This window comes from Dermochelys coriacea, chromosome 7 (assembly GCF_009764565.3).
Source record: "Dermochelys coriacea isolate rDerCor1 chromosome 7, rDerCor1.pri.v4, whole genome shotgun sequence".
Lineage (NCBI taxonomy): Eukaryota > Metazoa > Chordata > Testudines > Dermochelyidae > Dermochelys > Dermochelys coriacea.
The window spans coordinates 1,507,627-1,525,229 of NC_050074.1; the positions used below are offsets into that span (position 1 = coordinate 1,507,627).

Consider the following 17,603-nt stretch of genomic DNA (forward strand, 5'->3'; position numbering starts at 1 on the left):
GCACAAGAGCGATTGGGATTTATTGCTCCCGTTCCTTCTGTATGCATATAGAGGTGTACCCCAATAATCTCTTGGGTTTGCTCTCTTTGATCTCCTATGTGGGAGGCAGGTCAGAGGACCGATGAAGTGAGCTGTAGCTCACAAAAGCTTATGCTCAAATAAATTTGTTAGTCTCTAAGGTGCCACAAGTCCTCCTGTTCTTTTTACGGATACAGACTAACACGGCTGCTACTCTGAAACCTAGATTTAATTTCTCTTCAAAGTTCTTTTCAACTTTCCCTTACGGTACTTGTTGACTGTCGGTCTCGTGCCAGTATTTAGCCTTAGATGGAGTTTACCACCAGCTTTGGGCTGCATTCCCAAGCAACCCGACTCCAAGAAGACCCAGTCCCGGCGTGCCGGGGGCCGCTACCGGCCTCACACCATCCACAGGCTCTTGAACTCTCTCTTCAAAGTTCTTTTCAACTTTCCCTTACGGTACTTGTTGACTATCGGTCTCGTGCCAGTATTTAGCCTTAGATGGAGTTTACCACCAGCTTTGGGCTGCATTCCCAAGCAACCCGACTCCAAGAAGACCCAGTCCCAGTGCGGGGACAAATTACTAGATTTAATTTGTGACTCTTGGGAGAGTCTAAGGAGGACTGTCTATGACTCCATAGTAAAACTAATGTAATGATCCAGGAGCACACATTTTGTTATTGGTCTGGTGAAATCTAATAATAAAATATACCACCAGTTTGGGTGTCTGCCCTGTTTTCTGACAGTCAGACCTGAGATTGGTTCTCTCAGCTGTGACCGGTTCTCTCAGCTGTGACCCATTCCAAGCACTGTGACACCCTTGATCATCATCTGGGGGCAGGGACTGTCTTTGTAGTATTTGTTTGTAAGTATGATGGCTTCCTTAAGCATTACTGCAATAGAAATTAAAAAAAGATAATCCATGGGCTTCTGATGTAATTGAACCATTGTCATAGTCTGTGCAACTGGAATGATAAAGTTCAGAGAAAGCTGCACACATGCTTAGTACAACAATGCAAAATTTCACAGGTTGAGAAATACTTCCCACAGTTTTTTTTCCACCAAATGCATCCGATGAAGTGAGCTGTAGCTCACGAAAGCTTATGCTCTAATAAATTTGTTAGTCTCTAAAGTGCCACAAGTACTCCTTTTCTTTTTGCGAATACAGACTAACACGGCTGCTACTCTGAAACTTCCCACAGTCTAGATACCTTGTACTAATACAATCAACAGGGTCTTGAATTCTGAGGCTGGGACTGCCAATAGCTTACTGGAAAGTGCAATAGCTCGGGGAAGCAGATGTAGGGAGATGGAATCCAAAATCAGTGTTAGATCAGCAGGACTCATGCTAGTTTATAAGTGGAGGCAGTGCTTTACCGTTTAAACTTTGTGCATCAGGCAATACACTCACGGAGGCATAACACTGTCACCAGCACGTGGTTTTCAGCATGTGGTTATGCCTTTGAAGATTACAATCTGTGCTAGTCCCCTTAAAGGAGGCTATCTTTTTCTGAAGGAATTAAGGTAAGAAGCTCTGTGTGTAGCACTACTCAGATTTAGTTTGTTTCCTGAAGAGCAGTCAGAGAATGTTACTGCAAACCACTATTTAGAAAAGACTTTGGAGCTGTGATGGGGCAGCTAAAGAAGAGGAAGCTGGATGCAGAGACGAGTTCAGGAGATACCATTTATTCAAGAATTAATTACAACAGATAAGAGACCTCCTACTGCACAAGTCTTAAGGGAGAAAAGTTTCCTATAGCAAGAGCAGCCATCTGATTGCCTAAATTCTTCAGGCTTTGAGTGACTTCTCTGCTTCTGAAAATTCTCCCCAAGCGATCTGGATACTTGCTACCTGTGGACCAAATTATGAGCTCCTTACTTTCCTTATGAGCAGTTGCTCACATGAATATTCCCATTTAAGTCCATGGGCCTACTTGTTCTTGACTTCTGACATCTGTCCTGATCTGGGAACTCCTTATGTCAAGCTGTTGGTATTATAAATTATATGCTAGGATGAGCAGCTTAAGGAAACAGTATCGTGGAAATGAGGGAAAACACGATTTAAAATATTGTTGCTATATTTTGGTATCACTAAAAGTCCACCTGGTAATTAGCATAAATAGACGTTAGCATAAGTGTTTGATCTAGGTTATAAGGTTACAGGGACTTTTTACAGTATGTAGTTTGTGATAAACAACCCACAAGAGAACAAAGACAATCTTGAAATAATGGATTTTGAGGGGATTTGGGGGTGCATGTAACCCTGAGGTCAACACTTTAATGCAATTTGAAATATTGGGAAATATATTTTGATGCAAGTAGCTTATGTCAACAGTCAGAACCTCAATTATGATTCCCCAGAATGCCACTCATGGATGGGGGCCAGGAGGCAATCTACATATGGTCACCAGACATGCAAGTGTGCGGGCTAAGGGGTATAAAATAAAGTGTATGTTCAATCTCTAGTAGGCACAGAGGTGAAAGTAAGCTGGTCCGGTCTGGTATGGCATACCGGCAAGAGCCAGTACACTGTGCTTCCCCAGGCTGGCGATTTAAAGGGCCCGGGGCTCCCTGCAGGGCTCAGGGATAAATCAATTTCCGAACCCCGCTGCTGGAGCCCCGGGGTAGTGGTGGCAGAGCTCCGGCAGTGATTTAAAGGGCCTGGGGCTCCGGCCGCTACACTGGGGCTCAGGCAGCGGGGCTCGGGTAGCGCTTTAAAGGGCCCGGGGCTCCCTGCAGTGACTCAGGAGACAATTTAAAGGGCCTGGGACTCTGGCCGCTGTGGGGAGCCACGGGCCCTTTAAAGCGCCACCCGAGCCCTGCTGCTGCTACCCTGGGGCTCCGGCAGCCGGGCTCAGGCAGCGATTTAAAGGTCCCAGAGCTCCGCTGCAGTAGCAGTGGCTGGAGCCCCAGGCCCTTTAAATTGCCCCTGAGCCCCAGGGCTCCCAGACACCTCTGTAGCTGTGAGCTCTGGGGGTTATTTAAAGGCCCCGGGACTCCCAGCCGCAGCTGGAGCCCTGGGGCCTTTAAATCTTTAAAGGCCCTGCCTCTTCTGGTTGAGGCCACATCCCCGCTTAGGACTCCAGTGTACCGGTAAGTCCTTTAAGTTACTTTCACCCCCTGAGTAGGCACATCAAGGTGACGGGTTGGTGGAAGTCTGGACTATCACATCCCACTTATGATATTCTCCAGCGTTTCTTGTATTTTTGTTTCCAACAGTCTCTGTGAGGTTGTATGTCAACACAAAATGTACCAACCCTCAGTTTCTCTAAGCTATACTATTTTAGTAACTGATCACCATTGTGGATAGTTGGTCTACTACTCTATAGCCCTCTGAAAGCTCATCAGCATTTTCCCATGGAGCTCCTGCAGACAACTTGGGTCTGGTGCCTGGATTTCTTATAGCTGCAGGAGCAGGTTGCTGCATCCCGCTGAAGCATTTGAAGGAAAATCCGTCTATATAAGACAAGGCTGTAATCCCCTACAGGCTAAATGGAATGTGATGTCTATCCACAATGACACAAAACTGCACTAACTTTATAAGTACAAGACTGCCTCCTTTGGTAGCTACATTTTGTAACAAAATAACGAGCACACAGATCATTTATGAAGATGTAATTTTGTTTGTAGATTCTGATGATGTAAACCACAAGATTGATGGCCCCAGCACCTGTTCCACTCAACTAATCCCCCACACCTTTGTGCTGACATTATCTTTACTTGCTGTGTCATCTGTATAAATTGGTAAGCGCCTCTGGCCAGGGACCTTGTCTCATTTTCTCCCTCAGCACTATATAAATAGCAAGTACAGGTTGTGAACACACAGTCCTGTGCTCATTATTCCATCTGCCTTTGCTCATTTAGGAGTTTCTCTTTCAGGACAGAGCTGCCCTGCTTTTCAAGGGGCAGCTGCTTTTATGCAACTCAGTCTAGTGCATCTGCACTCCCAGCTGTCACTATGGTAACCCAAATCCATGGGGAAGCTGAAATGTGTTGCTTGGCAACAGGCTCTTGACTGCAGCTGCTGCTTCATTCCATTGAAATTATAGGAGAATTGGGTCTTGTTGGAATCTGAAGTTTTACCTGGGGGATGAAAAGTCAGGGATGAATGGAGACAGAAAGTCGAGCAGGACAGGAATGGATACAAACGTAGATTTATAGACATTTAACTATCATAAAATGTTTGGAATGAAGGACTCCATTTGGCTACCACCTCAGCTTTGCCAGCATCCAAACCAAAGCACTACTCTGAATGAGATACCACATCACATTTACCCCCTTATTCATATGCCTTTCTTTTACTCTTACTCTTACAGGTTAGCTGACTATATAAATACTCCAGTCTGGATGTATTTAATCAATGTTTTTACTTCCAGGCTTTCACTCTTGCTCTGGGCCTATTGATGCAGCACCCTCTTTCAATACAGATTCTCTTGTAGTTGGGCTACTTTTCAGAAGCATTTTAAATTAACTTGGAGCTGGTGGAAGGGGCTGATTTGATAGCTCGAGAGTGATATCTTATCCCCACAACCAGTACAAGGGAGAAGAAACTGCTTTTGTAGTTGGCTAGCCATTCACAGTCTTTGTTTAATCTTGACACCATCAGCTCAGGATTAAACAAAGACTGTGAATGGCTAGCCAACTACAAAAGCAGTTTCTCCTCCCTTGGTGTTCACACCTCAACTACTAGAAGAGGGCCTCATCCTCCTTGATTGAACTAACCTTTGTTATCCCTAGCCTGATTCTTGCTTGCATATTTATACCTGCCTCTGGAAATTTCCACTACATGCATCTGACGAAGTGGGTATTCACCCACAAAAGCTTATGCTTCAATACGTCTGTTAGTCTACAAAGTGCCACAGGACTCTTTGCCGCTTTTATAATAATTAAGGTAATTTAAAACTATTACCACTTAAAGTGGAATAGGGATTAACACTGTGGGTTGAACTATAATATGTACATGAGAAGAACATTTTTTTTGGAGCAATGTCATCACAAGTGAGCTCTCCATACATACATTTCTTATTAGTTACTACACAATACTATCCATTCATATTATAGGTCACTCTTACTGCTGACCAATGCCACTTGCTAAGTTTTACAGGGCAGGAGGTAGTAGAGGCTAATGTTCCTGTCTCAATATATACTCCTGAGGGAATACTGCACCAAAAAAATAAAACTTCTGCACACATTTAAAATTCTGCAATTTTTGTCAGTAAATAAATGTGGAGGCTCCAGCATGGTATCAGGGAGCACAGGCGACTCACTGTACAGAGGTGGGAGATCACCCTGCAGCCCCAACCCCTTGCACACAGGCTCAGTTGTGAGGCTGCAGCTGACCCTGACACAGCACAAGGGCTGGGCCTGCCTCAGAAACACCCCAGGGCTCTGTCCCTCCATGCCAGGAGCACTAAGATAGCAAGCGAGAGAGTCTTGCATGCATGCCCAGCCCTGGCCCCCGGGTCCAGGTGTGGGGCAGGTAGGCTTAGCCCAGCAGGATCCAAGTGTGGAGGGGCTTAGTGTGGGGTGAGAGGGTTCTGTGTGGGGTAATCTGGGTGCAGGTGGCTTGGTGGGGAGAGTGTGTGTGTGTGAGAGAGAGAGAGAGAGATCTGGATGCACAGACTTGTTGTTAAGGGAGGTTCCAGGTGCAGGGGCCGTGGGACTCAGTAGAGAGATCCAGATGCTGGGGGAGTAGGGCTTGGTGGGGTGGGGGTTCAAGTGCAGGGGGCTCAGTGAGAGATGGTCTGGGTCCAGGGGTGGGGCTTGGCAGGGGGCTCAGTGAGGTGGTTCTGGGTGTTGGGGGAGGCTTGGCAAGAGGTCTGGGTATGGGGGGGATGTACAGGGGTTAGGTGTAGGGGAGCAGCTCCCCATACAGAGACCCTTCCCTCTGTGGCTGAGGAGCGATGGGAATAGGAAGCATGGTGTGTGCATGTGCAGAGCTTCCTGCAGGTGGGGAAGATTTCTCGGGGTAGGTCTGACCTGGTCTCAGCCACTCCTTGCAGTGGAAGAGGAAGTCCCATCCTCCCTAGCCCAGCTGGCACTATCAGCTGAGCCCAGCATAGGATAAAAGCCACCAGCTGCGGCATTCCATCTCTGCCCCTCTCCTTATAGTGACTTGCCTTTCTGCCAGGTGCTCTGGGCACCCAAAACAATGTGCCCATGCTGCTGGGAGGGGCGTGTGACTGCTCTTGTGGCTTTCCTTTACTTCCCCATCAGAAGGCATTTTTTTTGCAGGGAAGCAAAGAAATGTGTGGAGGAAATGAATTTTGTGCACGTGCAGTGGCGCGGAATTCCCCCCAGGAGTAAATATACTGGTACAGGCCTACATAGCCACACACTCAAATCACAATGTCAAAAACATATTTATATATTGCATAAAAACATGTATAGATATCACTTAATAGAACAAGAAGCCAAGTGCAGTGCCCTTCACATCCGTGTTGCTAAGTGATGCATCAGTAGCTGAGGTAGATCTGGACATTCCTTGTACACGCTGTCTTCTAGGTAACCTACTGAATGGACAGTAGCCAACTTATCAAATATTGCAGCATCAGGATCCACTATAGGCAAAGAGACCAGAAAAGAAATATATATTGCGTCCAACACTAAGCATGATTGTTTTGAAAAGGATGTACCTCTATTACGATGTGAGGGTCACTGACTCCAAATTACGTATTGAGCAAAGTGGAATTTTTTTTGATTTAACAGACTGACAATTTACAAAAACCTTTGTTATTCACTGAAGATAAGCAATTTTACTAAATCATATCAGTAATAAGTTCAGGCAATTTCCCTTTTTCAATATTCCCTAATGAACTGGTTATGGTAGTTAACACAACTCCCAAGAACAGTGCAAATAATTTCTCTACCTACATGATTTTTCCTTGCTTTATTATTTTCTGTGATTTATTCATTAATTTTTACTAGTTTGGCTCAACTGCATAGCAATACTATGCAGCCTACACTATTCCCTCAGTAGCTATACCCTCAATGCCATGAATTATGGGTTGAGGCTGTTTTCACTGCCTGATGCGCAAAATTGTTACTGTTTTTATATTTTCCATATCAGCCATGTTCCAGATCCAAATAATCCTTAAATGGAATCACTAATTCCATCTCAATTTTGGTGTCTCCCAGTTTGAAAGACAGCAGACTGTAGAGTCTCTTGCTCAGCCACTGAGTCTCATGTACATTCCTGATAAGATGCTATTCTATTAACAAAGTAATATACAACAATACATTTTGCTTTTGCCCAAGGAACAAATTTAGCCATATTCCAATGAGGTATATGCAAATTGAGTTAGACCTGGCCGGGCTAATGTCTCTATAGTCAATTGTGTACTCAATAGTCCATATACAGTGGGTTGAAGTTTAGTTGACCAGTCTGTTATTTATAAAGCACCTTATCTTTTCTTTTTCCAAATATCTGGAGGTTTCTTCATTGTGCACTGATATATTCTGGTGTCTCCAGTCTGTGGGATGCACCCTTAAACAGTTTAAGTTGGTTAACATAATACACTTCTTCACTTTTTTTCCCTCCATTACCTTAATTTATACACAGATGAGATCAGTTTGTTCACAATATGATGGGGACCAAGCCATCTATGACAGAAGTTATGCTTCAGTACAGCATATGACAGAACCATGACCTGGTTTTCTACTCTTTAATTATTCTCCTTTTACTCCTTTGTTAAAATACATATTTCCTTTTTGTTTTGAATTTCTTAATTCTTTAGCACAAATATTCATGTTTTTGATGCTTTTGCATAGACATTTATTTTTACTTCTTTAACATGTGCATTAATAAATATAATGCTTAGCTGCTAAGATGTGCTCACAATCTTCTATGAGAAGAGGTATAGCTCTACCTTCTGACCACTCTGTTTAGCAACAGAATTTTTACCCAAGCTTTTTAAGAGTGAATTTGCTTGCTATAGCAATTAAACTTATTAAATATTTGAAAGCACAAACTTTAACTAATTTTTTTTAACAAAACACCGAAGAAAATAGTATTAAAATTAAAGCAAAAGTAAGTTTAAATGGATGTTTATGCAAACACTGAGGGTAATACACTTTCACAACATTTGGATTATGTCTACACTATAGAGTTTTGTCAACAAAACTTATGCCATTTTAATGAAAGTGTATTAATTAAACCATTGTTCATGTCCAACTCCTTGTGCTGGCAGAGTGCATCCACAACAGCAGCTCTTGTATCGATATAGAGAGCAGTGTGCTGTGGGTAGCTATCCCACTGTGCAACTGGCTGCAAGGTGCTTTGGGAAGGGTTTGTGATGCCTCATGGGGCAGGTACAACATCACATGATGCAGTTTTCTCAATCCCATTGTTCCATGGGCATCCTACTAGATTGTCAGCCACTTTTCAACCGAAGTGTGGTGAGGAGTGGAGAGAGACAGAGAGTGTGTGTGTGAGAGGGGAGAGACAGATACAGAGGGTATGTTGGGGAGGTGTGTGGAAGCTTGCTGTCTCTAAGTTCAGACAGCAGCCGAGCAACCAAACCTGAGACATGGGGAGGGGGGCACTCCCCCACATCAGTCTCCAACGCTGCACAGCACAGCAGTCCCCCCCGCAGTGGCTGCGTTCCTAGTGCTCTGGAGAGCAGGAGTCCATATTAATTGTTCTGTGATTCCCTCCAAGTTCTTCCACAGCCTGCTCAGCTACCAAGAGCAGCATCCTGAACAGCTCTGTGAGCTCTTCATGCTGAGGAATATCAAAGCTTCCTGGCAGTTCCAAAGGGATGGGGAGCATGCCTGCGTAGCTAGATGCAGGGCACCAGAGTTCAAAACAGTGAGTAGAGTGGTCATGGTGGGCATTGTGGGATACTGGGGGAGGCCAGTTATGGCAACATAACGAGCAGTAGTGTCTACACTGACACTACTGCATCCGATGCAACCGATGAAGTGAGCTGTAGCTCACGAAAGCTACAGCTCTAATAAATTTGTTAGTCTCTAAGGTGCCACAAGTACTCCTTTTCTTTTTGCGAATACAGACTAACACGGCTGCTACTCTGAAACCTACACTGACACTGTGTTGCTTTAACTTTGCCACAAAAAGCTCTATGCCTCCCATCAAGGTGGTTTTGTTTTGCCGTCAAAAGTAGCTTTGTAATGTGTACACCTCCACTGTTTTGTCAGCAAAAGCTGCCTTTTGCCAACAAAACTGTGTAGTGTAGACAAGGCCTTGCTTGTGTTTGGGAGACAAAAGTAACCTGTTGAAATCTGTTTGATTAGCTTTAACATTTTGTAACATAACCAGACATCATATATAAGTACATTATAGCCAAAATGCTTAAAAATAGCTATTTTAATATTTAAAGGTGCAAACAAGTTTATAAAAACCTAAAAAAGTTAAGATTTTATTACCTTTGCATTAATGTGCAACTGAATTATTTACTGAGGCAGAAATATATGTATGCATATTTATAACTGAGGCCTTTGAGTTTCGCAAAAAAATTCAACTTTTGGTATGATGATGGTTATGACCCAACCATAATATGAACATGTATGGTAGAATTAAATTAAAAAAACTGAGTGCAAAATTGATTTTTATTGCAACAAAAAAGTAAAAACAAAATATTCACAAGACTCACAAACAGGACAACATACATAAGCTTACAATTGAAGATGAATGGTGCCTACTGTATTTATAACTCTACAAGATAAGGCATTAAGAGCTTAAAGTTATTAAGACAATGCATTTTACAAAACAGTTAAACAAAAGAATTAAACATTTAATTAGAAGGAGTGCTACCTTTTATTTAAAACTTAATAAGAATGGATAAAAATCACTTAAATTATTTGCCCACTTCATTGTATTAATTTAATTAACTTAAGATAAAGTAAATAAACTAAGAACACTACTATATAGAAATAAGAACAACTCATGTTTCATATATCGGTTAGTGCAGGTTGCCAAGCAACAAAAATGCTAACTATCTTCAAGAAAGTCACAAGTCTCTTTAGCTATTGCATTGCTGAAGCATTAATTATTTATTTTACTGGATTTATTTAAAGTAAAATTTTTACCCTAAGCATTTTGATTATTTTTGTTTTCTTTCCCACTTGCTCTGTCTCTGTAAATATAACTTAAGGAGGAAACAGTGTAGGAATGGAAGGAGACATGAGCGAAGGGAGATTAATTAAGATTGTGAGAGCCTTTTAAAGTACAGGCAGCCACAGTGAGTTTGAGTTTAGTAATCTGAGTCAAGTGAGAAATACAAGAGAAAAATGGAAAGGGGATGGCTTGGAAGGAGAAAGGACAAAGGAAAAACTTGACCCTTATGGAAAAATATTAGAGAAGGAAGGTTATATTATTAGCTCTGAGAGGGGAGTGGGGTTTAGTGAAGGGGGAGGGAAGAGAGGACTGAGAACCAGGACCTCTGGTTTTTATCCCAGCTCTGGAAGGAGAATGGGGTTTCTATCTGTTCCCACAGAACCTCCGTTTGTGCCCCAAGTGCCTGTTGCTTTTGTCTGCACTCCAAATGGATTATAGGAGTGCCCTTCCTCGCTAGAGTTAACTGCTTCTGGTCCACTCCACACATGTTTAATATTTTTAGCATGTCTTTGCCAACCTAACTTCTGTCCCTCTTGCTGGCTGCATACTGCCAATCTCCTAGCCTTCCCTTCATTTCTTGTGAACTGTAAGCAAAACGGGTATTTACAGAAACCTATACCTTCCATTGGCTTTTTAAATTTTTTATTTTGATTCTTTTAGTTCCTTGATTTGTTTCCTTATTTGTTTAACTTTTACTTCACATAATGAATCCCAGGGTTGTTTCTGTGCCTCATGTCCTGTTTCCATATTTAGGTACATATTTTCTTACAAAATATGTGAGAAATAATTTATTATTATTTTTTGGCCATCATTACTCTTAATTTGTGGGCTTTGGTGTTTCACAGTTTTAACCTTTGCAGTATCTGGCCATTTTCACTGCAATATATTCTTAAAGTATGGCTCTATGCCCAGAAAAGGAGTTTGCTTTTATTAGTTTCTGTTAAACCGTTATTTAAGGCATTTCACTAAAGCAGCACTTATTATAGATTTACCCAGTGCCCAGGCTAGCTTGCTACAAGTGTACTTAGGATCCATAATCCCTAAAGTCCAACCTCTATAACAGAGGTGGCCAAACTACTGACCCCAAGGGCCACATACAATTATCTTCAGAAGTTTGAGAGCCCCTAGCCAGGCCATTCTGCTGCAGGGCAGAAGTCCCTAGCCCAGAGGTGGGCAAACTATGGCCCAAGGGCCACATCCAGCCTGCGGGACCGTTCTGCCCAGCCCCTGAGCTCCTGGCCCAGGAGGCTAGCCCCCGGCCCCTCCCCTGCTGTCTTCCCTCCCCTGCAGCCTCAGCTCACTGTGCCGCTGGCACAATGCTCTGGGCGGTGGGGCTGTGAACTCTTGCTGGGCAGCGCAGCTGCAGAGCCCGGCCTGACCCGGTGCTCTGTGCTGCGCGGTGCGTGGCTGGCTCCAGCCGGGCAGTGCGGCTGCCTGTCCTGGTGCAGCCATGCCATCAGCCACTGGTGCTCCAGGCAGCGCGGTAAGGAGGCAGGGAGCGATGGAGGGGGATTGGATGGGTCAGGGGTCGGGGGGCAGTCAGGAAGGGGGGGTTGGATGGGGTGGTGGGGGGAAGTTAGGGGCGGGGTACACGGGGGTGGTCAGGGAGAAGGGGTGGTTGGATGGGGCAGGGGTCCCGGGGGGGGGCAATCAGGAAAGAGATGGATAGGGAAGTTAGTCTGAGATTTAAGAATGAGGTTCTATGGAGTTTGGACAATTACTAGACCAACACCATGATGCCATGGAGGCTTCAGAAAACTTCCAGCCATATTACAGAAAGTGTAAAAGCTGTCTGTGGCCAACAAAAGGAAGAAAATTTTCATGGCAAAACAATGTGGTGGTGGTCAAATGATGTACAGGAGGCAGTAGAGAAGCTGAAGGAAAAGTTTAAGCAATGGCAGAAAGTAAGAATTGAGGACAGTCATGAGGAATACAAGCTGGCAAAAAGCAGTTGAGGAAGATAAAGGGTCAGGTACTTAAAGCCTTACATGCAGGACTACCTTTGAAGGAAGGAGGAAAAAAGGTTACACCACAAGAAGGCTCTGGTAGGGTTTCTGAAGACGTTCTACACCAAGAAAATGGAGTTGGCAGCAGATTTGGATGGCATAAGAAATCCCAGGATCAAGTGTAACTGTTTTCCAAACTCAAAGACAAAAGGTTGTTGGGGCAGAACAATCTCTAGGCCAAGTAAGGCACTCTTCTAAAAACTAAACCAAACTTTCAAAATGGGATTTGGTGCAGTTTGATCATCAGGTTGAAATTTGATTCATCATTTCTCACCGTCTCATTACTATGTTGTCCTGTTGTTATTAATAAGATTTCATAGTAACTATATATAGAAAAAGCATTAGAGGAAAGTTTTAGAAACAAATATTAAATACAAATATCAGGTGTCTGAAGCTCTGTCTGCATGGACACTAGATGTCAATGGAGAGGCATGTCTAAGCAAGCTGTACAGAAGGTTGTGCAACTGCATTCTTAAAAACTACATTGTTTCCCCCTTTTTCTAATGTGAATTTAATACTGCTAGAAGGTGCTGGGCTGATAGCCCTTAATAGCCCTGGAAGTCCCTTAATAATTCTTAGGAGAGGATTTGCAACACAGTATCAATGCAAGAAGCTCTTGATACCAAACTGATTTAATTCTCATCTGGAGATGATATGATATGCAAAGCTATTTCAGGTTTCAGAGTCATTCAATCTTTGGTCCCTTTGCTGAGACAGACAATGAGGAGTCCAAATGTTATGATGTGGCCATTGCCTCACTTGCAACTGAAATGTGACCATCAGTTTATTTCCGATTGGCGACCGAACAGCAGTCAGAGGCAAATTACTTTTATTCATTGGGGCCTGAGCTGAATTGCAAGAAGTAGCCTAGAGGTAAGGTTCCATTCACATTACCAATCCCCTGAACTAGTCAATCTTCTACTAACATTTTTATAATATATGCGAAAGCACAGCGTGTGATGGATGGCAGGAAAAAACAACTGGGGGCTCTTGCTAGTGTTCTCTGAAGAGAAATGGTTATGACACCAAATTGAGCTTTAAATTATTGGTAAATTGAACTGCATGCTGTGCTACAAGATTAATGAAAGCTAGTGCTAATGGATGTAATATAGCTTATAAAAGGGTTTAAGTAAAATTAAAAAAAGTTAGGGATATGGTGGATTAAGCTCAGTTATCATGGTTTTATGTCTAGTTCTTGGAAGTAGTAAGTCAGCACTCAGAAGAACCAAAAATGGGAGGATCAGTAACGCACACGCTACATACAGTACAATTTAATATTATATGTTCATAAAGCAACAGTTATGGAGCATGTACAAGAACAGGAGGGGAGAGGCATGAATTGCTGGAACTTGTAATGATCGAGCTGTTAACAGGTTTGATTATCAGCATAAACAGAGGAAGGAAGGCAAGATTGTTACTGACAGTAGGTGCAGCGTCATTATTGGACTGAGCTTTGACAGAGGAGAAAGAGGAATAAAAGACTGAAAGAAGGCCAGAACTGGTGGAACACGGGGAAAATAGTAGGGCATAGGGTGATGAGATCATGGATCTCATGGATAGCACCTTGGTCATAAAGTTCCCTGAAGGTGAGATTTTGGTTATGGATATGATTGTAAATAGGAAGCCAAATAGGAATATAAGACCAGAGAAGATGTGATGGTATTTGCATATACAAGTGAGAAGGTGATAGTAACATTCTGAACAGATTGGAGTGATTCTGAAAAGCCACAAAGAAAGGAACTGTAATAATAGCACGGATGTTTGTCTATATTACTCCACAGGATGAGTGTTCAAGTAGCGGCAGACACAGGCTATGTGGTGAGGTGAAAAGGGGAGTGTGGAGTTAAAGATAGCTCCACATTTTCAGCTGAGCACTGAAAAGACCAGATGAGAAATCTGGAAAGGGTATCTAAAATGTCTAGTAATTTCTATGGTCTAAATCCTGAACTCCCTCTTCAGGAAACTCCACAAAGCTTCTCTGATGTGCAGCCTGTGGGTATTACCACACTGCAATAAAGAGCATGGCATGGCCGGGTCAGCAGTCTCAAGCTGCAGAGCTATAAAGTTGCAGTGTCAATGTTTGGGCTTGATCTGAAGCCAAAAGGGGGAAAGTCTCAGAGCCACGCTCCTGCCCAAGCACTGTGAGCCTGAGTCAGATGACCTGGGCTCTAACACTTGGTGCCACAGGTTTATTTTATTGCAGTGTAGTCATATCCTATAGCTTTTACCTCTGTTCAACAGTTTATTGAAACTATGCTCGATGTCATTTGTGACAACATGGTTTCTGATAGATCAGACGGAATATTACAGCACAGGCTCCCCTAAAGGTTTTTCACCTTTTTCATAGAATCATAGACTTTAAGGTCAGAAGGGACCATTATGATCGTCTAGTCTGACCTCCTGCACAATGCAGGCCACAGAATCTCACCCACCCACTCCTGTAACAAACCCCCTAACCTATGTCTGAGCTATTGAAGTCCTCAAATTGTGGTTTAAAGACTTCAAGGTGCAGAGAATCCTCCAGCAAGTGACCCAAGCCCCATGTTGCAGAAGAAGGTGAAAAACCCCCAGGGCCTCTGCCAATCTGCCTGACCCCAAATATGGTGATCAGCTAAACAATGAGTATGTGGGAAAGACTCACCAGCCACACACCAGGAAAGAATTCTCTGTAGTAACTCAGATCCCACCCCATCTGACATGGCTCTTTGAATGTTTTTTTTGCTATGATAAGATGTGTGGGTCACATGAGGCCCTAACACTTAAACTCCAAAGATGTTTAATTTTAGACCTGTGCAGCAGCCAGCACACTCTTAGTTGAATATGGCACATGTTACAAGATCACAGGTTTTGAGATTTAGGTTCTCTGTTTAAAGAATTGTAAGTGTAACCAATAGAGTCAGTGTTGGCTATATAAATAATCAGTTGGGTCAATTAAAGCCTGGATTCCTATTCAGTAGAACAGATCCCCCCCCTGCAATTTGTCGATAGTTCAAGATTATCACTGAATGCAGAAGAATGTCTTGCCAGCAATTATCCAAGCCAGATTCATATAGAGAATTGATTAATTCAGCCTTGATGTAAGTGATGTAACTATTGGTATTAGGATTCCCTCCCCACTCTGAACTCTAGGGTACAGATGTGGGGACCTGCATGAAAGACCCCTAAGCTTATTTCTAGCAGCTTAGGTTAAAAACTTCCCCAAGGCACAAATCCTTCCTTGTCCTTCTATGGGTACTGCTGCCACCACCAAGTGAGTAAGATAAAGATTCAGGAAAAGGACCACTTGGAGTTCCTGTTCCCTAAATATCCCCCCAAGCTTCTTCACCCCCTTTCCTGGGGAGGCTTGAGAATAATATACCAACCAAATACATAAACCAGATTCTTAAAAAACAGAACTTTATTATAAAGAACAAAAAATTAAAAGAAGCACCTCTTTAAAATCAGGATGGAAGGTAACTTTACAGGGTAATCCGATTCAAAATACCGAGGATTCTCCTCTAGGCAAAACTTTAAAGTTACAAAACAGGGATAAACCTCCCTCTTAGCACAGGGAAAATTCACAAGCTAAAAACAAAAGATAATTTAATGCGCCTTGCCTTATTTACTTACTCTTTTTGCAATATTGAGACTCATTTTAGGAGGATTTTAAGAGGAGTTTTCTGACCTGATGCTTCTTTGCTTCCCCAGAGAACACACAAAAAAAGAGCACAAACAAAGCCTCCCCCCAGATTTGAAAGTATCTTCTTTCCCCACTCGTTCTTTTGGTCAGGTGCCAACGAGGTTATTTGAGTTTCTTAACCCCTTACAGGTAAGGAGGAATTCTAGGCTACCCTTAGCTGTATGGTTATGACAATTGGTTTTCATGAAATTACACTGGCTTACGCCCAGGCCTGAATTTTACCCTAAAATACTATACAGCAGTGGTTCTCAAAGCTGGTCCACCACTTGTTCAGCAAAAGCCCATGGCGCGTCGGACCGGTTTGTTTACCTGCCGCGTCCGCAGGTTTGGCCGATCGCGGCTCCCACTGACTGCGGTTCACTGCTCCAGGCCAATGGGGGCTGCAGGAAGGACCTGCGCTGCTTTCCGCAGCCCCCATTGGCCTGGAACGGCAAACTGCAGCCAGTGGGAACCGCGATCGGCCAAATCTGCGGACACAGCAGGTAAACAAACCGGTCCGGAGCACCAGGGGCTTTCCCTGGACAAGCAGCGGACTGTCTTTGAGAACCACTGCTATACAGGACATGTCTGCACTGCAATTAAAAACCCACAGCTGTCCCATGCCAGATGCTCGGGCTAAGTGGCTGTTTAATTGTGGTGTAGACGTTCAGGCTCAGCCTGGAGCCCGAATCAGTTGGTCTGGGCCATTCTCAGATATCTAACTGCAGTGTAGACATACCCTTAGTCTGTGTGAGATGAGCTACTGGTGATATAGAATTCTGTATCAATTTCATTTAGCTTTAAAACAGATGTGCATTCTTTGAGATAACTTTAATAAAAGCTTAATGGAAAGATGTATGCTTTGAAATAATTTTGTTTTCTGCCAAGTACAAACTGATTCATTCTGTTAGGGGGCATCAAAGCCTCAGTCACTTTGACTTTCTTCAGAGTAGCAGCCGTGTTAGTCTGTATTCGCAAAAAGAAAAGGAGTACTTGTGGCACCTTAGAGACTAACAAATTTATTAGAGCATAAGCTTTTGTGAGCTACAGCTCACTTCATCGGATGCATTTGGTGGAAAAAACAGAGGGGAGATTGATATACACACACAGAGAACATGAAACAATGGGTTTATCATACACACTGTAAGGAGAGGTTTCAGAGTAGCAGCCGTGTTAGTCTGTATTCGCAAAAAGAAAAGGAGTACTTGTGGCACCCCAGAGACCAACAAATCCACTAGAGCACAAGCCTTCGTGAGCCACAGCTCACCCCATCGGATGCATCTGGTGGAAAAAAAACCCAAAATTTTCCACCAAATGCATCCGACGAAGTGAGCTGTAGCCCACGAAAGCCCACGCTCCAACAAACCTGCTAGTCTCTAAGGTGCCACAAGTACTCCTTCTCTTTTTCCTGTAAGGAGAGTGATCACTTAAGATAAGCCATTACCAGCAGCAGAGGGGGAAAGGAGGAAAACCTTTCATGGTGACAAGCAAGGTAGGCTATTTCCAGCAGTTAACAAGAATATCTGAGGAACAGTGGGGGGTGGGGAGAGGGGGAGAAATAACATGGGGAAATAGTTTTACTTTGTGTAATGACTCATCCATTCCCAGTCTCTATTCAAGCCTAAGTTAACTGTATCCAGTTTTCAAATTAATTCCAATTCAGCAGTCTCTCCTTGGAGTCTGTTTTTGAAGCTTTTTTGTTGAAGGATAGCCACTCTTAGGTCTGTAATCGAGTGAGCGGAGAGATTGAAGTGTTCTCCAACTGGTTTTTGAATGTTATAATTCTTGACGTCTGATTTGTGTCCATTTATTCTTTTACGTAGAGACTGTCCAGTTTGACCAATGT

General features: G+C 43.3%; 2 long non-coding RNA genes across 2 annotated transcripts in view; both read right to left on the reverse strand.

Moving 5' to 3' along the window:
* The window catches only part of LOC122460873, a 61,336-nt gene that overhangs the window by 34,504 nt on the left and 9,229 nt on the right, over positions 1 to 17,603 (reverse strand). The gene's annotated exons all lie outside the window — the stretch shown is intronic.
* On the reverse strand, positions 273 to 15,228 carry LOC122460874. Its single transcript, XR_006282465.1, has 4 exons — positions 15,217 to 15,228; positions 13,348 to 13,354; positions 9,621 to 9,624; positions 273 to 433 (listed from the first exon to the last, which is right to left on the reverse strand). It is a non-coding gene; the product is annotated as an uncharacterized LOC122460874 (long non-coding RNA).